The sequence below is a fragment of the Delphinapterus leucas genome, chromosome 1, assembly GCF_059928025.1.
Source record: "Delphinapterus leucas isolate spDelLeu-1000000601 "Yukka" chromosome 1, BTC_Dleu_Yukka2, whole genome shotgun sequence".
Taxonomy (NCBI): Eukaryota; Metazoa; Chordata; class Mammalia; order Artiodactyla; family Monodontidae; genus Delphinapterus; species Delphinapterus leucas.
This window is the reverse complement of record NC_143129.1, coordinates 129,759,322-129,784,431: the sequence shown is the minus strand read 5'-3', so window position 1 is coordinate 129,784,431 and position 25,110 is coordinate 129,759,322. Positions and strand designations below refer to the sequence as shown.

Sequence of the window (25,110 nt, the reverse complement as noted above, 5' to 3'; positions counted from 1 at the left end):
TGAAATCATTGCATTTGACCAACATTTTCCAATATGGTATTAATTAATTTAACAAATATTTATTAAACATCTACCATGTACAAAGCACTGTGCTAGGATCTGGAGATACGGTGGCAAAGATTCTTTCCTTGACCAAATTCTAAGCAGGCTCTTCTGAGCCCTTTTTCAACTAGGCCTTGACTTTGGACTTCTGTGTTGGTCTCTGTATTACCACATTTTAGCAAAAACACTGCTAAATCAGTTTAACCAGAATACACCATCTTCAACATCTGATCGTTCTCCATACCCGATTGGGTCCCTCATACTCCACCATCCTCCAGGTGATGTCTGATCCCTCTGGTCTGCCTTCAGCAAGAATCCTGTTAGATCAGTTTAGACAGAACCCTCCTTACCCCTGATATTTCCTTTTAGTAATTTTTCATTTACTGATTCCCTTGCCCCCATTCACCCCACTCCTTTGCTATAAATTTTTTCCTTGTCGTATTCAGAGTTGTGTTCAATCTCTCTCCTCCCCTACAACACCCCATTGCTGTGGTCCCTAGCCCTATCATGATAGCTCTCCTGAATAAATTCTGCCTTACTGTTCTTTAATAAGTGTCATGAATAATTTTATCTTTAAAATGCCAGGGTATAAGACAAATTTTTCTTGTGCTCACAGAAATTGCTATCCAGAAACAAACTTCAAACAAATAATTGAAAAATGAAAGGAACGGCAAAGAAGTCAGGTTGCTGTAAAGTTACTCATACATGGCTTTTATCAATCAGTCAACACTTAGTTGGGGTGGGGAAGAGAGTTGTAGTATATGGAGTTGAGAAGGAGCTGGATCAAGGGAGATAGAGTTTGGCCATGTGATTTGCTGAAGGTTACCTTACCACTACCTATACTATACAAAAGTTCTCAGCTGTTTTTTAAAATTAATTAATTAATTAATTTATCTTTGGCTGCGTTGGGTGTTTGTTGCTGCGCAGGGGCTTTCTCTAGTTGCGGCGAGTAGGGGCTACTCTTCGTTGCGGTGTGCGAGCTTCTCATTGCGGTGGCTTCCCTTGTTGCGGAGCGTGGGCTCTAGGCGTGCAGGCTTCAGTAGTTGTGGCTCGCGGGCTCTAGAGCACAGGCTCAGTAGTTGTGGCGGACGGGCTTAGTTGCTCCGCGGCTTGTGGGATCTTCACGGACCAGGGCTCGAACCCGTGTCCCCTGCATTGGCAGGCGGATTCTTAACCACTGTACCACCAGGGAAGCCCTCAGCTGTTTTAATTAAACAAAGCTCTTTTAATAAAAGATAAAGTTGGAAAGGGTAATTTAAAAAATATGGTTTATCAATTCCATTTTTGTATCAAGCAACATGGGAGAAACCTAGCCAAGGAACACACAATTGTTGCCACATGAAAAGGTACTTTCTTAAAAAAGATTTTTTGGATGTGGACCATTTTTAAAATCTTTATTGAATTTGTTATAATATTGCTTCTGTTTTATGTCTTTTTTTTTTTTTGGCCACAAGGCGTGTGGGATCTTAGCTCCCCCAACAGGGATGGAACCTGCACCCCCTGCCTTGAAGGCCAAGTCTCAACCACTGGACCACCAGGGAAGTCCCCCAAAAGCTACTTTTTTCAAACTTCGAGTCTAAGAACCTACAAATGCTTCTTTTAGCAAGTCTGAAGCAACTTTCTATGCTTTTCCACTTCACAGTTTTAAAAATTCCACATAGCCCCATTATTTTTCTTCTGCCCCAGTTACAGTACAATGACGGCGGAGGAAGAATGTCAGTTAAAATAACTATCTAAGCAGTTCTCTGCTGTCCCTTAATCAGAGAGTTGCGGATGTGAGGGATCACACCATCCCCAGCTATGGTAGCCTTGATGAGCGAGTCCAACCTCTCGTCACCGCGGATCGCACGCTGCACGTGGCGCGGAGTGATCCGTGTAACTTTGAGATCCTCGGAAGCGTCCCTTGCTGGCTCCAGCTACTGGAGAAGTACGGCCCGGGCACTACCACAGTGGAACCCGCTCTTCCTTGTGGCTCGTGGTGCGAGTCTTAAAATGTCTGTGGATGCAGCCCACGGGAAATTGTAGCCCAGCTCTCTGTGAGTAGACACTGTCTTAGCCTTGGCCTTCCCGCTGTCCTGCCCAGCTTCGTCTGCGCTGCTCCCGACCTCGGTCCCAACGCCACCGCCCCGCCCCACACCCCTCCCTGCCGCTGCTGCACAGACCGCGGCCGCCACCGGGGCCCCTGGAAAGGGTAATTTAGATATGAGAGTTGTACCCTTTAGCTCAGGGATTCTCTAATTCGGTGTGAGGTTTATTAATGCGCAGAGCGTACTAAATATGGCAGTTCCAAGGCCTCCTTGTAGAGATGCTAGTAGGGTCTGGGGGAAAGCATTGCTGTTACACACTCCAGATGATTCTGAGGTGGGCAGTCCATCACACTTGACGAACACTGCTTAAGACGGAAGCAAAGGTGTTAGATTGGGCTTTGTTCACTCGGCCTCCCAGGAAGGAATGCAACAGCTCTCTTCAAGACCCTATTTTTAAGGAAGTGTAACCCACCTCAGACCTTTGTTAAGGAATTTTGGTCTTATTCGTCTCCAGCTTTTATGCACCCCATCTCTCCTCCTTCCTATCCTTAGTTTCTAAGGTATGCTTGGATTTTCTTATCGTTACTTTCTTGCCTTGATTTGTGTTGTTTTTTCTTTTCTAGTCATGATTTTTGTTGAATGCTGGCTACCCTAGAATACCACCCAAACAACTCACTGAGAAGACAAAGCCGCATTTATTCTTACCACAGTAAGGAGAAACACTGAATTGACAGTGTCTTAGCATCTTAGAGGGAGGAGGACAAAGTTGGGATATTTATGAGAGCCTTGGAGTCCTGTTTAAGCCTGGACTTCCAGTGTAGTGGCTTGATTAGAATTGGGTAAGAATCATAGTCTAATAGTTTAAAATTTGTGGATTTTGAGGTGATGGGTCCAGAGTCTGGGGGTGTAAACTGTTATTTCTGTTTTTTATTGAAGAGTTTATGAATCTTTTGTAAAATTCTTGTAATGAACAAAAATGTTATTTTTATCTTCCTGGGCAAGAGTTTCCTGGAATAGTAAAGTGGAATAATAAAGTCGTGTGAACATAGACAGTAAGCTGTGTGGATGAAGATGGTTTCAGCTCTCACTATATTAAAATAAAAATAATTTGAATTATACATTCATTTCTTTATTGGTTTAATTTTATTGGCACAATTTAAAGTATACATTTTTTTCCCAGAAAAGTCTCAAGTTTGTTATATTCCCTGGGTTCTTTCATGCTTGAGAATGTTTGTTACTATTTAAATGTGAAAAACATTTTTTTTTTTTCTTTTTGTTTTTGTTTTTGCAGTATGTGGGCCTCTCACTGCTGTGGCCTCTCACGTTGCGGAGCACAGGCTCCGAACGTGCAGGCTCAGCGGCCATGGCTCACGGGCCCAGCCGCTCCGCGGCACGTGGGAACCTCCCGGACCGGGGCACGAACCCGTGTCCCCTGCATCGGCAGGCAGACTCTCAACCACTGCGCCACCAGGGAAGCCCGTGAATAACATTTTGGTGGAATGTAATGTTCTTAGTTTTTCTCAGAAATATAAAAAAAGTTTTCTAGTATTTTCCAATGTACATTTCCATATAGACATTAGAGAGAAATAATTTTTTAATAATAAGATTATATCTACTGCTTTTTATATTAAACATTTTAAATTTAAGTTGACATTAAATTCACATAATTTTAAAGGAAGAAAAAGAAATGGGTGAAATGGAAAGAATTGCTAAATTTAAGTGACTGTTTATCCATGAAAAGAGATATTACTTTGTAAAGTATCCTTTTAAGGTTAACAACAAAAGGTTATGAAAAAAGTGAAGTCTTTGGAGCCATTTTTTTATGATGTATTTTTTAATGTTATCTATTATTTTGCTATTATGATAAATGAAAATAGTTTGTGCTTTTATGTTTACTCCCATCCCTTCCTCCTCCTGCTAATTTTTTAGGTAAGTTGTCATTTTCATGTTTTCAAGTTTATGACATTTAAGTGCTGTTCTCTAACCACAAGTCTTGCTATCACTTGTTTCACCACAGCTTCTCTATTTAAGAAAATCTTTATGTTGATTCATCTCTTGATTGGTTGGATTTCACTGTCAAGTAGATTTTTCTGTCCAAAAAAGTCTTATAGATATGTGTTCCTGAGATTTTGCATATGTGAAGATATTTATTACTTTTATGTTTGAAGTACAATTTGGCAATGTATGAACTTCTTGGGTTACCTTCGTCAAGATTCTGTAGACATTGGGTTTCTTTCCTTCAAAAACTTGCTCTATTATTTTTTAGCACTGAATATCGCGGAGCTGTCTGAGGTTAGCTTGATTTTTTTTTCCTTGTAGGTGACTTGTATTAGCCAGGGATCTCCAGAGAAACAACCAATAGGATATATATATATATATATATATATATATATGTCATGCTTATGGAGGCTGAGAGGTCCCAAGGTCTGCAGTTGGCAAACTGGCAACCCAAGAGAGCTGGCAGTGTAGCTTCAGTCTAAGTCCAAAGGCCTGAAAACCAGGAGAGCCAATTGGTGCAAGTTCTAGTCTGAAGGTGAAAGATTGATGTCCCAGCTCAATCAGTTAGGCAGGTAAATTTCCCTTTTACTCAGTTTTTTTGTTCTGTTCAAGTCTTCAGTTGATTAGATGAGGTCTAAGCGACATTAGAGAGGACACTCTGCTTTACTCAGTCTACCAATTCAAATGTTAATCTCACGCAGAAATACTCTCACAGCCACACCCAGAATAATATTTGACCAAATGGCTGGGTACCTTGTAGCCCAGTCAATATGACATATAAAATTAACTATCACATATGTTTTCTTCTTGAGTGACTGAAGTATTATTTCTTTGTCCTTGAAATTCAATAACTTAACTAGGTTATATATATATTTTAATTTATATTTTATTGAAGTATAGTTGATTTACAATGTTGTGTTACTTTCTGGTGTACAACAAAGTGACATATGTGTATATATATGCATATGTTCTTTTTCATATTCTTTTCCATTGTGGTTTGTTACAGGATATTGAATATAGTTCCCTGTGCTATACAGTAGGACCTTGTTGTTTATCCATTCTCTGTATAATAGTTTGCATCTGCTAATCCCAAACTCCCAGTCTATTCCTCCCCAAACCCCCTTCCCCTTGGCAGCCACAAGTCTGTTCTTTATGTCTGTGAGTCTTTAATTAGGCTATCTTAACTATTCTATGTCCATTTTCACTTAAACAATTTCATTACTAGTCCTCAGAAGCTGTTACGACTTCTGCTTCCCCCATCCCCACATTATGATAGTCATCAAAAAGAAAAAATATATACGAAACTCTTTTCCCCCCATGAAACAGATATTAATATCTGTTGAAATGAGAGACATGCAAAATGTGATCAGCATTTCATAATTCTGTCATTTGTTTAACACATTGTGACTGCCATGCATCTGCTAGATTCTTTTCAGTTCTTTCTTAATTCAGCAGTTAAAGTCCCTGCTCTCCACGATCCAGGGTTAGTTGGTCACATTTCCACATCATGACTGTTAGGTATGTGTAGTATCCATCTGTCTTATTCATGGGTGCCATTATCTTTTCATATACGAGAGAAACTTTCATGTTATTTCCCAGCCCCCTAATGGAGGAGTCAGGATGGAGATCAGTGGACATCCTTACAGCTACCACAGGCATGTGACATAAGCTTCAGCAATTATATGTACCAGTGTGAGACTTTGATGTGGAAGTGAAAGAGGTGGAGTAGCTTCAAAACAGCAACCATTTAAATATTTCTCATGTTGGAGAGGGCAGAATGGGGATGGTTTGTTTCAGCTCCATGAAGTCCCTCAGCTGCGATGCCTAGACTGGCTGGGGACTGGAAGATTGAGAAGGGCTTCTTCACTCACATCTCTGGCACTTGTGCTTCTTCATGTGGCCTGTGTTCCACATTGCATTGCATCCTTCAGGGCCACTCCACAGGTCCTCTCTCTCTAGTTACTTAACTTCTTACATACCAGCTTAGGGTCCAAAGAGCATAAAGCAGAAGCTGCCAGACTTTCTTAAAACCTAGGCTAAAGAACCCTGGATCATCATTTGCTCTATATTCTACAAGTCAAAATAGATTTTCTTAGAATGAATTTAATTTGTAAATGGTTTGGACTTCGAAAATGCAACTTAAAAGAATCATGAGGCCATGTGGTGATTCTCCTCCACTCTTTCTCAATTTTAGGCAATGAATAGAAGAGTAAGATTATAGTAGTTCTTCAGAAAGTTTGTGCTTATTTTCCATTATTGATGTCAGACTCTCTAAAATGTTCATAGTTTGGAAATTCTTACAGATGTAAGTTTAAATCTTTTTCTGAAACCAAAGTCATTTAAAAATCATTGTAAAAGGTACCTTAAGAAGAGGACAGTGTGGTGGTTAAGAGTGTAATTTTTGGAACTTGACTTGTTAAGTTCAGATCTAGCTCCATCTCTTACTGGCTGTGTGACCTAGAGCAAGTTACTTAGCCTCTCAGTGCCTCAAGTTCCTCAAATGCAAGATGGGGATCTTAATAGTCTTTCTCTTATAGAGTTGTTGTGAAGGTTTAATGAATTTGTACATGTAAAGCCCTTATAATATATACCCTACACTAAATGCTAAATTTTATTTATTATCATCATCATCATCATTATTGTTGTTATATGTAAAACAATCCAACAGAATGCAGCAAAAGAGAAAAAATGAAAACAAAAAAGAAAATGTTAGAAATATGACCAGGGTGATAGTACATATGAAGATTCAATAAGTGTGTATTGATTAATCTTCACTACTGAGGACATAATTAGATTGGATAAACATTACAAAATCCATTTATTAATATATGATGTATCCAAGAGCCAAATCTGAAACAAAACCACATAGAAAGATAGAAAATAAAGAGATAATTAAAATATATATCAGGAAAATTATAATTTAAAATAGTTGGCAAAACAAAATTATACAAAGTAGAAACTAAGGCAAAAAGCATAAGCAGAGATAAAGATTATTACATAATAATAAAGGAAGAATTAACTAAGAAGATATAAAAATTATGAACTTCTGTGTACCCAGCATTGTCTCAAAATATAAAACTGACACAATTATAAGGTAAATTTGATAAATTCACAAAGATACTGGGAGATTTTTAGCAAACCGTTATCAGAAATTGATCAAGTAGATAAAAATGTAATGATCTTGAACAAAAATAATAGCTTGATCTGTACCCTAAAGGAGAAAATATACATTCTTTTTAAGGGTACATAAAACAGTTATAAACAGTGGCATTAGGTACAGGTAGTAGTTCTCAAAAGAAGTCTCAGTGAAGGTCAGAGCAAGTCCTCTGAACACAGTACATTAAATTAGAAGTCAAGAATAAACAATTATTATTATTTTGAATTTTATTTAATTTTTTATACAGCAGGTTCTTATTTAGTTATCTTTTTTATACATATTAGTATATATATTAAATCCCAATCTCCCAATTCATCCCACACCACCCACACCCCCACCACTTCCCCGCCTTCGTGTTCATACGTTTGTTCTCTACATCTGTGAAGAATAGACAATTATTTAGGAAGGCTCCATAGATTTGTAAACTAAAAAAGGACTACTACGTGAGATAAAGGGGAAATCACAATGAAAATTACAATAAATTTTTAGAATTGAGTGTCATTGAAATTTCTGCTCATTGAAGTTGCTAAAAAAAAAAGTACATGGAGTTTCTTTTATAGCTCAGTTTGAAAATAGTTCAAATTATTGAAGTATCAGTGCAAAAATTTGAAAAAAATTGATGAAAGGAAGCAAAAAAAGAGGAATGAATGAACTAGGAAACAGAAACATAGATCAACAGAAGCAAAAGCTGTTTATTAGGATTTAGGCAGTATTTATAACATTTGGTATACGTGAAATATTGTCTCATGATTGCTCTGTCATAGAGACAGGGAAAGGAGAGATGTGCATAGAGACAAGGAAGGGAGAGAGGAGGATTTCAGAATTTTGCAGTGAACTTTTGGTCTCTGTTATCATGTTATCTAATCACACAGACGTCTTCCTTCCTTTTTTTAAAAAATAAATTTATTTATTTGTGATGCTTTGGGTCTTCATTGCTACGTGCAGGCTTTCTCTAGTTGTGAAGAGCGGGGACTACTCTTCACTGTGGAGTGAGGGCTTCTGATTGCGGTGGCTTCTCTTGTTGTGGAGCACGGGCTCTAGGTGCGCGGGCTTCAGTAGTTGTGGCAAGCGGGCTCAGTAGTTGTGGCTTGTGGGCTCTAGAGCTCAGGCTCAGCAGTTGTGGCGCATGGGCTTAGTTGCTCCATGGCATGTGGGATCTTCCCGGACCAGGGCTTGAACCCATGTTACCTGCATTTGTCAGGCAGATTCTTAACCACTGTGCCACCAGGGAAGCTCCCTTTCTTTAGTTTCTAATGTTACTTTACCTTCTGAGAAATAAGAAAATACTTTCCCTTTGGAATTCACATGGTTTAGGAAGTGAATAAATTTCCTAATGCATTTTCTCAAGTGTGTTAGTCCCACTACAAATTCAAAGCAAAATATTTAAGACAATTTAAATACAAATTTAAATTTACATATTTAAGGCAAATATAGTTATACATTCCTCACAGAGAAGTGAAGTAGAAAATATATGTGGCAAAAACTAAATTCCTACTCAGTGTGAGTTGAAGCACATATGGAATGTTTCAGACATATATACAAGAATTGGTGAGATGTACTTAATAAATTAACAAAATGTTTTTCCTAAAATTTCAGGGTTCAGGTTTTGTTTTGTTGTACTTTAATTTTGTAGTCACATCTGTTCTTTTTAGAGTCAAGCCTTTTACATTATCCAGAATGATGCCATCTGTTTGATTATTAGAGAGGTTACTAATGGGAACTGTCTGTATATAGACTTATTTAATCTAGTTGATTGCTAATAAATTCTAGGGGAGAAATGGTATTTTATTGAATTAGTTACATTTATGTAACTGGAATTGCTGTCATTTCTCCTCTATGAAACCTTAATTCCCTTGTTCAAATTGCTCAAACTAGGTCACCACTGAATGCTGTAATAGGTAACCCGATGAGTTTTGCAGTCACAGAATATCCTGATGCCCTTATTTAATGCAATCATTTTGGACTTTAAACCAGATAGACTCATTATCTTCTCTCTTCAACATGCCTCATAGTTAAGGAAAAATTAGTGTTAATCTAGAATAAGAATGTTTTATTCTTTCTCAACTCAAAACACATATGCTGCCTCTTCTATTAAAATTAGCTCTCCTGTCATGGTTTGTGGATTTCCAGTCTTATGAATTCATTACATTGCCATTTTATTTTCAGGAACAACCTGTGTATCCTTTGGCTTTGCTAGATTGTTGTAAAAGGAAATGGAAAAGATTAGAAGTTAAGCTTAGTTTAATAGATATTTATTGAACATCGATTATATGCTCATTGTTGTGGGGAAAAAACCCCATAAGAAATGACTTGCTTATTTCACTCAAAACTAATATGAGTAATTAATTGTTCAAACGAATGGAGCAAACTTTAAGTGCTGTTTTGAACATTTCAAAGTTTGTCTACCAGGGGAACTATCAACATAAAAAGATGGGACTCTGCTTCATTCACGCAACAAACACTTGGTGAGCACTTGCTGTATAAGATAGAATACAATAATTGCGTACAACACAGAGGTAGTCCCGGTCTGCATGATGCTGGGAAAAATGTAGAAAATAGTTTTATAGGGAACAGAGTCTTCTACTGAAAGGCAATTTCTGGGATTTCAAAAAGTGATGACAAATGTGGTACTCTTCTCCCATGCTCAAAAGAACCCTAAGGGGAGACCTGTGATCACAGGCATGTTCTGTCTTGTTCCTATTGCTCCATGAGAGAAACATGGTCGATTGATTTCCAAGCTTCAGTGGGCATTTGACAACACATTTGTCAAATGCAGCCACTCAAATTCTCACCTTTTCCTTGAAAGAAAAACACCCCTGATTTGCTAAATCCATGCAAAAATGAGATTGTGGTTAAAACACAGTAAAACTTAAGCTGTTCTTTAGGGCACATGTTTTTCTTTTTAAGTTAAAAAAATGCTGATGTAACCAGGGAAAAAAACTAATACCCTGCGGTTAACCTAAGTGCTACAGAATGAGTATAGTATAAATATTTCAAATCTTCAAGGAAATAATTTGAACTGGTAAAACTGGTGGAATTGCTTTGCATGTAGTGGCTTTCTTGAATACTGTATATTTAAATATACATAAAAATATATGCATATCCTCAGAGAATCTATATATCAGGTATTGAAGGTTTTAATATGTGCCAGGTACTTTGCTAAGTGCTTTACATATATAGTCTAAGCATTACAGTAATCCTTACAATAGGAACTATCATTAGCGAGATTTTGCAGATGAGAAAATTGATGCTTAAAGAAGTAAATTAAAAAAAAATTTAAATCTTATTAAATTTCACGGAACTAAGTGGCAAGTCCTGGCTTTTAAACCAGATCTGCTTAATTCCAAAGACTTTTAAACCATCCTGCTATTTGGTTTAAAATTTTATTTATCCAACTTGTAGTTTTCTTTTTTTATCCCTCCAAAGATTTTTGCTTCTATTTAATATATAGCCTTGGAGACTTTTGTAGATCAAAAGTTAAGACCTAGTACCTTGTCTGCCAAACAGTTATTGACCCTTATTAGCATTTACTGGTAACAGCCACTCTATCCAGTACTGTTTTTATTGAAGTGCATTGGTTACTATCATTATTTGAAAAGTATTTAAAATGGGTTCGAAGTCTATACAAAGAGTCTTTGCAAAATATAATTAAAGCACCTATTATACCTTTATGACTCAAGGCATATCATGTGTGATCTCTATTTTCCTTCTCCCTCAAATCTGGCCTACTGGTTTTATTTTCTCTCTGCACCAGGTCCAAAATCTGATGTTCTTGAACTGCTTTTCAATGACCTGGCATTTTGCAAAATTTCTGGGTTTTTCTCTAGAGCAGAAGCATCCAATTCATAGGTCATAATCCAAATCTGATATGTCTATTTCGTACATTGTTCTTAAGGTTTTTTTTGAGCCAACAGTTAAAACTCAGGAAATTTCATATAAAATATCTGGATCCTAAACATAATCTGACAACACTGGATCTGGGCTTCTGCGTGGTAATAAATGCCTAGCTCTGGGTAGTAGGAGCCCTTTTATATAGGGTGGTTCTCTCCTATATACCACAGACACAAGCACTCACAGTTGGCTTTCCAATTCTAGTTGCCAATGCCAATAGCATCGGCATTATCAATGTATCAATTGTGCTTGCACTGTTAGTTTTCTCACAGTAGAGAACTATTTCTCTATACCATGTCTTAAAAGTGGGAAAATGAAAAATATATCCAAAGGTTAGTGTACTTCAAGAAAAATGGAAAAAAGCATATTTCTCCCTAGATTTGAAGAATATTCAGTATTCCTTAATATGTAATCAAAATATTTTTACCCATTTTTTTTTACTAATTTATGTTATCTCTCAAGTGACAGGGTTTATGACTTTGGATTTAGAACAAGATACTGTTTATCTGGTAAATAGTTACAGACACTGAAGAATTAACAAAAAGGAACAAGGACTAGAGTTACCAAAATTCTCTTTGATTCAGTCTAATTCCTTTAGGGTCACCGACATTTCTTTGAAGTTTAACTGTATAAGTCATAAATTTAATTGAATCACTGAGTAAATTCATTTGTGAAGAACTATGTGTAAAAGTAGGTCCTTCCATTGTTACTTTATTTGTAAAATGTTTATATATAATTAAATTCAATGAAAGAAATTTTACCTGTGTTACATAGCATTCAGTTATAAATTAGTTACCTAATCAATATCCCTCCCTCCCTTCTCCTTTACTAACAGAAGCCTTCTTCCTTTTTTTTTTTTTATGGATTCATTTTTCTTTTTTGGCTGTGTTGGGTCTTCGTTGCTGCACGTGGGCTTTTTCTAGTGGTGGCCCCAGGGGCTACTCTTCATTGCAGTGGGCAGGCTTCTCATCACGGTGGCTTCTCTTGTTACAGAGCACGGGCTCTAGGCACGTGGGCTTCAGTAGTTTCAGCACACAAGCTCAGTAGTTGCACCTCGTGGGCTCTAGAGCACAGCCTCAGTAGTTGTGGCACATGGGCTTAGGTGCTCCGCGGCATGTGGGCTCTTCCGAGACCAGGGATTGAACCTGTGTCCGCTGCATTGGCAGGCGGATTCTTAACCACTGCACCACCAGGGAAGTCCTGAAGCCTTATTCTTTTGAGGCATCAGTGAAACCATGAAAAACACTCATCTTCTAGACTCCTTTGCAACTTGGAGTAGCTATATGACCCAGACAGTGAGATGTATGTGGAATTCTACTGGATGGAGCTAATGAGAAAGCCACTTTTTTTGTTAATATTGATTACAGCCTCAGTTGGCATACTCCTTTTTTTGTGTACTTTACCCTAAACTTTTTTCCTGCCTAAGATGCACATGCAGTTCCTGAAGATAGAAGTCATTTTGTGACCATAAGGACAAAAGCCAAATGCTCGAGTTGGGTAGAAGAACGTTAGATGGAACCTGAGTTCTTTATGCTTTTATGGAGTTACCATACCAGACTTGGGTGATCTACTTTCATACTTCTAGTTATTGAGAAGAATATTCCTCTATTTAGTTATGCTTCTGTACTCAGGTTTAGGATGTATGCATTCAACTTATATGTATGCATTATGAGTTGAAATAAGATTTTGGATATATTGGGTTGAGAATAAATGTATCATTAAAATGAATTTCACCTGAGTATTCCGAGCTACGTCAGAAAAATGGTGGAATAGGCAGTCCCATCTTATCTTTATGAGAAATCCAGAATCCAATTAAGAAGTTGCAGCACACCAGACACAGAATTGAACACAGCTGCATTGAAATGGGTAAAAAGAGGGATTTAACTTGATCTGCCTCAACTCCTCCCCCAGACTGGCACAATTCAGTGCCAAGGGAGATCAGCTGAGCCTGTGACTTCTACAGTTGTGTGTGGCGGGTCGGGGGGATGGAGCACATGCCTGGCCTCCCTGTCTTTCACTGGGCATCCCACAGGGCTGGTTTCCGTCCTGCCTCACACCAAGTGCTGAAGGAATCAGCATTGTTTGGAAGCCTTGAACAGATAAGAGCAAAGGAAAAGAGGAAGGAGGGTCCCTGAAGCCAGCACAGATCTGCAAGATAGAGAAAACAGCACTGACACCTCTCGCCTAATAAGGAGGGAGAGGAGTGGAACATGTCTCCAACATCATCAGTTTTCAGTGCACTCCCTGAGAGACCAGTCCATCCCACCTCACATCGAATGCCAAAGAACCCAGTACAACTGGACACCAAAGGGAGTAAGAGACTACAGGATCCTGAGAGAGAGGTTGGGGCACGTAGGTACAAAGCTCCAGAATCTAGCCAGGTTGCAGATCTTTGCAGTCAAAGCCAATCCATAACGTCTGGAAGAAGTGGCTGTTTCTTTAAATGCATAGACCTTAACACAAAACTACAGAACATGAAGAATCAGGAAAACATGACACAACCAAAGGAATAAAATAAATTTCCAGTTACTAACCCTAAAGAAATGGAAATATATGAATTACCTGACCAGAATTCAAAAGAATCATTATAAAGAAGCTGTCTTAGACTTTCTGGGCTGCTATAACAAAATAACACAGACTGGGTAGCTTACAACAGAAATTTGTTTTTTACAGTTTTACATGCTGGAAGTCCAAGATCATGGTGCATGTTTGGGTGAGAGCTTTCTTCTGGAGTGCAGACTTCTCACTGTGTCATGACATAATGCAAGAGGCTAGGGAGCTCTGTGGAATCTCTTTTATAAGGGGACTAATTCTATTCATGAGGGTTCCACCCTCATGGCCTGATCACCTCCCCTAATCCCCAGTTACTGATACCTTTAGAGGTTAGGATTTCAACATACATACTTTTATTTTGGGGGGGGGATGCAAATGCTCCTCATTCAAAAGGCATAGAGTGGATTAAAAAATGGATTAAAAAACCCACAATCCAATTATATGCTGTCTATAAGAGACTCACTTTAGATTTAAGGACACATATAGGCTGAAAGTAAAAAGATGGACAAAGATATACCATGCAAATGGTAACCAAAATAAAGCAGAGGTGGCTATACTTATATTAGAGAAAATAGACTTTAAGTAAAAAGCTGTCACAAAAAAAGTTATTATAGACTGATAGAAGGGTCAATTCATCAGGAAGATATGACAATTATAAACTTATATGGACCCAACATCAAATCACCTAAATATACAAAACAAACATTGACAGATCTGAAGGGAGAAAAGACAGCAGTACAATGTAGGAGATGCCAATATTCTACTTTCAATAGTGGGTAAAACATCCAGACAGAAAATCAATAAGGAAACAGTAGGCTTGAACAACACTATAGACCAAGTAAACCTAACAGACATATATAGAACATTCCAACCAACAGCAGAATACACATTCTTTTCCAGCACACACAGAACTTATTCCAGGATAGATCACATGTTGGGTCACAAAACAAGTCTTAACAAATTCAAGAAGATTGAAATTTTACCAAGTATCTTTTCTGACTACAATGGAATGAAAATAAAAATCAACTAAGAATGAAAATTGGAAAATTCACAAATAGGGGGAAATTAAATAATATACTCTTGAATATCCATTGGATCAAAGAAGAAATCAAAAAGGAAATTAGATATTGGAAAATAGCTTAAGGCAAATGAAAATGAAAACAAAATATACCGAAACTTATGGGATGCAGCAAAAGCAGTACTGAGGGAGGTTTATAGTGATAAATTCTTACATTAATGTGAAGAAATATCTCAAATAAACAATACAACCTTACACTTCAAAGAAGTAGAAAAGTAATAAACTAAGCCTAAAGTTATCAGAAGGAAGGAAAGAATAGAGATTAGAGTAGAAATAAATGAAGTAGAGAATGGAAAAATAGAAAATTGATGAAACTAGGAGTTGATTTTTGGAAAAGATAAACAAAATTGGCAAACCCTTAGCCACACTAATTAAGAAAAAAAAGAGAAGATTCAAATAAGTAAAGTCAGAAAAGAAAGAGGAGACATTACGATTGACATCACAGATATAAAAAGGATCATAAGAGGCTATTATGCACAGTTATATACCAACAAATTGAATAACCTAGAAGTAATGAGTAAATTCCTAGAAGCAGACAACCAACCTAGAAGTTGTCAGCCTAGGTAAACGACCTACCAAGACTGAATTGTGAAGAGATAGAAAACCTGAACAGAGTTATAACAAATAAGGAGGTTTATAGAAATCAGTAATCAAAAACATCCTACAGAGAAAAGTCCAGGGCCAGATGTCTTAACTGTTGAATTACACTAAACATTTAAAGAATAAACACCACTTCTTACTCTTCCAAAAAAATGGAATAAAAGAATACACTTCCACTCATTTTATGAGGCTATCATTATCCTGATACCAAGGCAGATAAGGACACCACAAGAAAAGGAAACTATGGGCCAATATCCCTGATGAATGTAGATGCAAAAATTCTCAACAAAACAATAGAAAAATGAATTCAGCAACACATTAAAAGGATCATATGCCATGCTCAAGTGGGATTTATTCCTGGGATAAAAGAATGGTTCAACAAAGGAAAATGAGAGACTTCCCTGGTGGTCCAGTGAATAAGACTCCATACTTCCAATGCAGGGGGCCTGGGTTTGATCCCTGGTCAGGGAACTAAATCTCACATGCTTCAATTAAGAGTTTGCATGCCACGACAAAAGATTCCGCATGCCAAGAGTTTGCATGCCACAACTAAAGAACCTGCGTGCTGCAACAAAGATCCCACATAAGCAGAAACTAACACACCATTGTAAAGCAATTATACTCCAATAAAGATGTTAAAAAAATAAAATGAAAAATAGTGCATGTGAATTAATCATAAATAAATAAGACCAAAAAAAAAAATCCCAAATATAGCAAAGAAGATCCTGCATGCCACAACTAAGACCCGGTGCAGCCAAATAAATAAATATTTTTTTAAAAATAGGAAAATGAATTAATTTCCTACACCATATTAACAGAATGAAGGATAAATATCTCATGGTCATCTCAATAGATGCAGAAAAATCATTTGACATAATTCAACACCCTTTCATTATAAAAACTCTCAAAAATCTTGTCATGGAAGGATTTTACTTCAATTTAGTAAAGCTCATATATGGAAAGCCCACATCATATGCAACAGTGCAGAACTGAAAGCTTTTCCTCTAAAATCAGAAAGAGACAAGGATGTCCACTCTCACCACTTCTATTCAGTATAGTACTGAAAGTACTAGCCAGAGCTATTAGGCAGAAAAAGATATGAAAAGCACCCAAATCAGAAGGGAAGAAGTAAAATTATCTTTGTTTGCAGATAACATGATCTTATATGTAGAAAACCCTGAAGACTCCACAATAAAAGATGCTAACAAATAAATGAATTCAGTAAAGGTGCGGGGTAAAAAATCAACGTAACAAAATGTTTTGTTTCTAAAATAGATAAACAACAAGGATTTACTGTATAGCACAGGGAACTATATTCAATATCTTGCAATGAACTATATAATGGAAAATTTAAAAAAAGAATATAGATATATACATATATATGTATAACTGAATCACTTTGCTGTACACCTGAAACTAACACAATATTGTAAATCAACTATATACTTCAATTAAAAAGAAGTTTCATTTCTATACACCAGCAACAAACTATCCAAAAAGAAAATTAGGAAACAATCCATTTATAATAACATCAAAAAGAATAAAATACTTAGAAATTAACTTAACCAAGGAGGTGAAAGACTTGTACACTGAAAACTACAAAACACTGCTGAGTAAAATTAAAGACAAATAAATGGAAAGGCATTCTGTGTTCACAAATTGAAAGGCTTAATATTGCTAAAATGTCTGTACTACCCAAAGTGATCTACAGATTCAGTGTAATTCCTATCAAAATCCCAATGGTATTTTTTTATAGAAATAGAAAAAACAATCCTAAAACTCATATGGAATCACAAATAACTTCAAATAGCCAAAGCAATCTTAAGAAGATCAAAGCTGGAGACATCACAGTCCTCATTTCAAAATATATCACAAAGCTACAGTAACTAAAATAGTATGGTACTGGCATAAAGACAACATATAGACCAAAGGGACAGAATAGAGAACCCAGAAATAAATCCATGCATTTATGGTCAACTGACCTTCGACAAGAGTGTCAAGAATATACAATGATAGTATCATTAACAAATGGTGCTGAGAGAACTGTATATCCACATCTAAAAGAATAAAGTTGGACCCTTCTCTTACACTATACACAGAAATCAACTCAGAATTGATTAAAGATTTAAATGTAAGACCTGAAGTTATAAAGTTCTTAGAAGAAAACATATGAGACAAGTTTGGAACATTGGTCTTGGCAAAGATTTCTTGGATATGACATCAAAACCACAGGAAACAAAAGCAAAAATAAAGTGAGACTACATCAAACTAAAATGCTTCTTCATAGCAAAGGGAACAATCAACAAAGTAAAAAGGCAAACTATGGAAGGGGAGAAAGTATCTGATAAGTTAATACCCAAATATACAAGGAACTCCTACAACTCAATAGCAAAAAAAAAACACACAAAAAACCCCAAAACAAAACCCCCACAAATAACCTGATTAAAAAATGGGCAAGGGAATTGAATAGACATTTTTCCAAAGAAGATATAGAACTGGCCAACAGGTATATGAAATGATGGTCAACATCACTAATCATGAGGGAAATGCAAAACAAAACCACACTGGAATGTCTCCTCACACCTGCCTGAAGGGCTGTTATATAAAAAAAACAAAAAAACAAAGATAAATGCTGGCAAGGACTTGAAGAAATTGGAATGCTTGTACACAATTGATGTGAATATAAGTTGGTGCAGCCAGTGTGGAAAACAGTATGAAGGTTCCTTAAAGAACTAAAAATAGAATTATCATAGGATCCAACCATCCTACCTCTGGGTATAAGTTCAAAAGAATAGATCCAACCATACTGTCTACAAGAAACCCACTTTAAATATTATGACACAGAAAGATTAAAAGCAAAGGGATGGGAAAAGATATATTATGCTAACATGAATCCAAACTGTTGTCTGGAAGTAGAGCAGCCATCTTGTGTCCATAAGGATTAAGCCATTTGCTAAAGTGGGTAGATCCACAGGGAGCCTGGGTCTTGGATGCTTTTCTTAAGCACTGCACCAGCCCTGGACTTTATGCCTCCAGTCTTCTTGTTATGTGATAAAAGTAAACCCCTACTTGGGTAAACCATGATAATTGTTACATATGACTGCAAGAAATCTCTAAATGATACTAAAGGAGACTGGCATTTATTGATGATTCTGTATTAGGAGCTTCACATATACTATTTTTTTTTTTTTTTTTTTTTGCGGTATGCGGGCCTCTCACTGCTGTGGCCTCTCCCGCCGCGGAGCACAGGCTCCGGACGCGCAGGCCCAGCGGCCATGGCTCACGGGCCCAGCTGCTCTGCGGCACGTGGGATCCCCCTGGACCAGGGCACGAACCTGTGTCCCCTGCATCGGCAGGCAGACTCCCAACCACTGTGCCACCAGAGAAGCCCCACATATACTATTCTTATTTAATCCTTCTAGCAGCATTTTAAAGATGAAGACACTGAGACTCAGAATTTAAGTAACTAGTGTAGGGTTACACAGCTAGTGTATAGAGGAACTTGGATATGAAACTTGGTCTTTGACATCCTATGTAATCATCACCATCATTATAGGGTTAGCATTTTTTTGTTTCATTAACATGTTTGCACTAAAAGTGTTTTCCCAAGATGAGAATAATTTTTAACGTAATTTTCAGTGAATGTAAATAGTTGTTTTTATTTTAATTGTTATTTTTTAAAAATGTTAGGAAACAAATACATTTTCTTACCTGAAAGCTGGAGTCAGAATAAGGTTAGGTATATTGATTTAACCTTCATGCATAGTTTTTTGTGCAGAACTCCTGTTGAAATAAAATTATGAAGCAAGAAAAAAATCTCTGGCTTTTAAAAATCTTTTATTTTCTCTGTAATACTGCTTACCAAGATGTCATGATGCTAAGTACAAGAAATGTACAATTGGGAAAAAAGTTGGTGAGATTAGATTAGAAGGGAGGGATGTGTATTTAGTGAAGGAGGAACATATCTTGAAGCCTAATAAAGAAGATATTACAGGCTACATTTATGTATTGTTTGTCAGGGATGGATGGATGAATCTAAATGATTTTGTGCTATCAAGATATCTGGTACAAGTTTCTGAAAAGTATTATACTCAGGGTGATGCTTTTTTTCTTTTTTCTCCAATCACCTTTGTCTTAAATTTTTAAAATCATGTCTGATTTGAGGGAAATAGCATCCATTTGTTTCTGGTTCATTTCCCCTTTACTCATTTATTTGTAACATAAATCTCTAAAACAGAGGGCTTTGGGAAAAGCTAAATTTAGTTTTCCATTATCTCTCATAATGAAAAACATGGAGATCAGAGTACAAAAGCCCTAAACAGAAAGTTGTAATTGGTATCTATGGATATTTCTTCAAGTTAGCTACTACATAAAGTTCCCATAGTCAACAACTTAAACTAGGGTCATTCTCTGGTACATTCCTCTTTGTGGAATATTGCAAGATACTTTCCTGGCAGAGTCAAGGAAGCTTTTTCAGAGTTGCTTCAATTCAACCAGTGGTTTATTGAGTACCAGCAGAGGTCTAGGCTCTTTTGGGAATAAGAAATTTATATTAGTCACATTTCCAACCCTCAGATAACATCAAGGTCCATTGGATAGGTCAGACATAAGTAACAGATTGGAAGATCAAAAAGGTGTTACTGGTCTGGCAATGAGAGCTATAGAGGTCTTTTGGGTTTATCAGTGGGGAGATATAAATTAAGGCTTAAGTGTGTATGTGTGTGTGTGTGTGTGTGTGTGTATGAGAGAGAGAGAGAGAGAGAGAGAGAGAGAAAGAGAGAGAGGGAGAGAGGGAGGGAGGGAGAGATTTGGGTTAGACCTTAAGAGGTTTTTAAGACTTATATGTGCATGAAAAGAAGGCTAGGGTGGGGGGGGGTCACAAGTTAGGGAACATTTCATAGAGAGTTATAACATCAATATGATGCAGGAATATCATAGATACTGGGTTAAGAAGTTCATGTACAAGGCAGGTTTTTGGAAGATTTATTTTGGGGAGGTACAATTTTATTCTCTATTTTTGTCTCTCAAACATAACCTCTACCTGGGATTGGTGACTTCTTTCTATCAAGTGCCCTTGTTAAATCATATAACTTTTCTCTCCTTTGCTCTTGTCACCTTGAGTTCCTTTATGGACATAGCTAAATAGGTAGCCCCTTTAGCATGGCTTGGCTTGGTAGAAACTTTGAAAATAATTTAACCTTTGGAATTGCTGCTTTATTGTTATAAAAACTGATTAAAATTTTCTAGGATAAAAAGCTTCACAGAAGATTGCAAATTTATCTAGTTTTCCAATTTCATTTAACATTCCTGTTTTCAAAATATATTGAGATAAAAATGGACCCCTTAAGGTATAATTTTGAAAGAATGCAGAGAGATTCAGAAAATGTATGATCTTAAGGTTGTCCAGGCTCTGAGTAATACTATATAGGTATAAATTTTACATGTGGAATTGAGACTCTTGTAAATAAAATTTCATTTACCTTCTTACTTATACAGAGGAAATGTGTATTGAGTTGAAATTGCCAGTTCTCTGTGTCTGCAAAGCAGTAATAGAGGAGGGTAGGTTGAGGTTGGGAATAGCTTCCATTATTTATATGACTCCTAGTTGTTTAGCTAGAGGAAGATTTTAAAAATCCCTTTCTGTAGAAATAATGTCAGGTGGACTGCATCATGGTTTCAGTCTCACTGCAGTTCTGGGAATCCACAAATAACAAGAGCTGGACAATTCAGGAGACTCTGGCCAAGAACATAAAAGAAGACATAGTTTTCCTTTTTTTAAAAAAATGATGAACACAGTAAATGTGTTTTTAAAATGGATTGTTTTAGGAATACAGGTCTAGCAAGTGCAGATTTTAGGCCACAAACAATGTACAAAACAAACACACAAATAAAAAACACTCATTTTTTTCCTAGCAATTTTTATTTTAAACCCTTATTCTGCCTGCTGGTAAAGATTAAATATTAGTTCAATCACTTCAGGGGTACCTGTCCTCCTACACATTTCCCCCATATTGTATGTAAGTTCCAGAGGACTTATGGAAGCTCTGGGACTCATTCTTGGTTGTTGTCATCTATCCGCTATGACACCAGCTGAGATGTATATTATTTTTTCCTCTTTCAGTAATTGGTCTATGTGTGTTACTACTGTATTCTGCTGTCTCAATCACATGGCTTCTGTACCCCACTTTGTGTATGAAACACCTTTGGCTCTGCTCCTGGACCCCAATGATGAAGGGGAAATCTCTCCATGTAGACAAGCCCCAGAGGCATTCTATCTACTATTTCTCCTACTATGCTGCAGCTGTCAAGTTCCTCTCTGTTTTATGTGCAAATGAAGGACACAGATCCTCACTCCTCTCAGATTCCAGGGTTTCTCTGCCTCCCAATCCCCAGCCTCTAAGGGCGCTTTCTTAGGGAACCAACAGCATACAGCCTTCTTGTTTTCCCTGTCCCTTCTCTTTTTCCTCCCCTTGCCACACATCCCCACTGTAAAAGGGAGTCTTCGTCTAGCCTGCAGGTGATGTGATATGACTTCCTTCATTCTTTCCATTTAAAGCATACATTTTATGTTTTTAAGGGCTCAGATTTTGGGACCTCAGAAACTCACACCCTGAAAATGAAGCGTCAGGTTTTGAAACTCAAAAGCTGTAACTGCCTTTAACTGCCTTTCTGCTAATTTATCACCCTCCCTAAGACAAGGCATCATTATACTCATGCTGTCTTAGTAATAGAGTTAATATATTAAGCCATATACCGCCACACTTGTGTTTTTAGCCATACTTTATGGTGATGTACAAAGAATATTTCCTTTTATTCTTGAACATCTCATTTTCAGGAACTGCAGAGTCTGGTTTTACCCTACTTACAGCTAACAAGTTAGCCTGCTACACAGTCTCATGGATGATGGTAGAAGACATGAGACTCAGGAGTCAGAGACAAAGGACAATTTATTACTAATATAAATAGCAGTAGCCAGAGTACCAATCAGCAGTTTTGTAGCCCCAATTCCCACATGATGATGACAAGAGTGACAGATGCCACCTGTGTATGCAGCGGGTTATGTTACAGGAGAGGAACTTTCAGCTTAGGGAATTTGAGCATTTTATAATAGGCAGTAAGCATACCTGCCTTTTGCTTCAGAGAGACATTATCTGTATAGCTGTTTGCAGATATTTTTGGAAAGATAGTATGTAGCTAAGGTCTGTTAGTGCCTTACTTGCAAGATATACAGGAATGCAAAAGAATCATGAATGTGTCTCCTTATTCCCAGTAGCATTCAGAGAAATTTGCTTTAATAACAAAAACCCTTGGATCACCAAGCAAAAGTTTGAAGTCTCTTAGTTGTCCATTGCCCCCTTAGATTATGATTTTAACCTTATCACAAAGTGATAAGGCAAAGACCCAGTACCCTGACACACGGGACAATAGTAATAGTGTTGAGTAGTAATTAATGTTTATTTAATGAGATATTCCACCTCCCCCTCGGGTCCCAGGTCCTTAACACTGCCCCATACTTGTTCATTCTAATGGATATTGGCTATTGGGCACCCTCATTTATTCATTTATTTATTAGTCAACTTAAAAAATCAGTTTTAAGGATTTTTACTAGGATGAATGTGATGTGTTTTGAAATACATTTAAAACACCCTACTGAGACCTACTGAGAATAGGAAGATGTTAGAGGGAAGATATGTTAACTCTTCCTTAAACTAAAATGAATTTTTTGTTTAAATCCAGTTTTATGTATTCAAAGGACAGCTTCTAGAATAAATGCATGAGCCAAATAAATGGATAACAGTGAAAAATATGTAGTCAATTTTATATGTAAAAGCAACTGAATTTTCCTCTTTCCCTAGGGATGTTTATTCTTATGCAGATAAATCCAGGATAATAAACCTGGGGACAGTTCTGCTTTCTGGAAGGAAATTCTTTTGATTCCTCTTTGATTTTTATCAAAAAAATTAGTTTCTGGTATCTGTACTATTTAGTTACTGGTGATGATGGAGCAAATTAAAGTGTGCTAGTTATATTTACTATAGTTAAACAACAACCACAAAGGAGAATCTATATGAAATATTTATGGAAGCTGGTAATATTGTTTTACATTTATAATATTTTTCATAATAAAAGTGATAGCCATTCCATTTAAACTGCTTACCATTAGAGTGATAAAGATTATATTTTTCAACTAATTAAATTAGGTCTCAGTGTATGGCATCTGGAGTGAACTCAGCTAGCTGATACACCTGATAGCTTTCTTCCTAATCAGCAGGACTTGCAGTCTGTGTTCCCTGACACCTGCTAAATTGTAGACCGTACTTGATGCAGCAGCACTAAAAATGAGGACCTCAGACAAGCCATCCTAGCCACTGTGGCACACATGCTTGGTGGTGTATCCCTTTGCATACCAGGGCAGCTTATAAAGGATGAGTGATCTTTGCTGTGTGGAGATAGTACAGTGTTTTTGCGGAGTGTACTTATTATCTCTAGAAAATTGACCTAAGATGTAATGTGGCTGCTGTGGGAGGATTTATGTAGTCATTAGGATAATTTTGTCTTTATTGCAAAAGTGCTGGATATTTTGTCCTCAACTGAGAAGTATTGTGGTAATTAGTACTGAGGCATCTTGGAAAAGTAGTCTGGACCCTCATTGTAAATCCCTCCAAGGTACCAGCATGAATGCTTTCCGCTACTTACATTTCATCCTCTATAACTCATGCTTCTGAGGAGACCCTTGAGGATCCTTGGCAAAGGACCAGTAGTTTATTTAGTTTCATCACAATAACAGCATCCAGACAGGAATGTTTGCACAATGCATCCAGGGAAATGGAATCACAATCCAGCTTTACTTAAGATTCTCATGCCTACAATGAGGTACAGAAGCAACAAAGAGCTGTTAGATTTCAAGAGCTTGGACTCTGAAGAAGGCAGTGGCCATCATGATAGTTAAGGACTAGAGGCCCTGCTCCTGCTTTCAGGGCACAAAATAAGCCTCCTGAATACTAGTGTGACACTGGAAGAGAGGGAGAGCCCTGGTTATGACCAGGGATAATATTCTTGAAGTCCAATAGCTAGGGAGTTCAGAACTGAGATTAATTTGGAGAAAATAAAGTGCTTATGATTGTGAACAGAAGATTTATGCTTGCTAAAATTACTTATTGGTCAATGATAGCATTTTACCATGGTGATCCCTGTGATTGTCAATTAGCATGTATTTCTGTTTATTCATTCATTCAACAAATATTTATTGAGCTTCTATTATGTGACAAATCATGTGCTAGGAGCTAGGAATATAACAGTGGGCAGTACAATCATGATCCCAGTTCTCTGAAAGCTTACTGTCAATAAAGAATACAGATACTAAAACAAATAAATAATTGTAAGTGTGAGGTGTTTAAAATTTACAGGCACAACTCAAGAATTCATAAATGTAATTTTACTTTTTTAAAACTGAAAGCAGTTTTGCTCTGGAATCCCCATTTTTACAAACAGTGGGAAATTCCCAATCTTGCCACTTGCAGGTAACTCAGTCACTCCCAGTCTAGAACATAGAGTATTTTAAATAAATATTTAGTTAATTTAAAGATTTATACTCAGTTCAAAATTCACATTTATATCAAGACTGTTTTCACCTTTCAAGAACTTTTCCTTTTATTTCCTAGGGATGTCATCTGGTTATAGCTTATGCAAATGACATCACAGCACCAGGGGTGAAGCGTCTGGTCCATATGCTGTCCTATTTCCTGGCTGACCTTCACCGACAT

The 25,110-nt window shown here is 37.0% G+C and overlaps 1 pseudogene; it reads right to left on the bottom strand.

Moving 5' to 3' along the window:
• Positions 1–1,243: 1,243 nt before the first annotated feature.
• On the bottom strand, positions 1,244–25,110 carry LOC149750730 (histone H2A.V pseudogene; annotated as a pseudogene).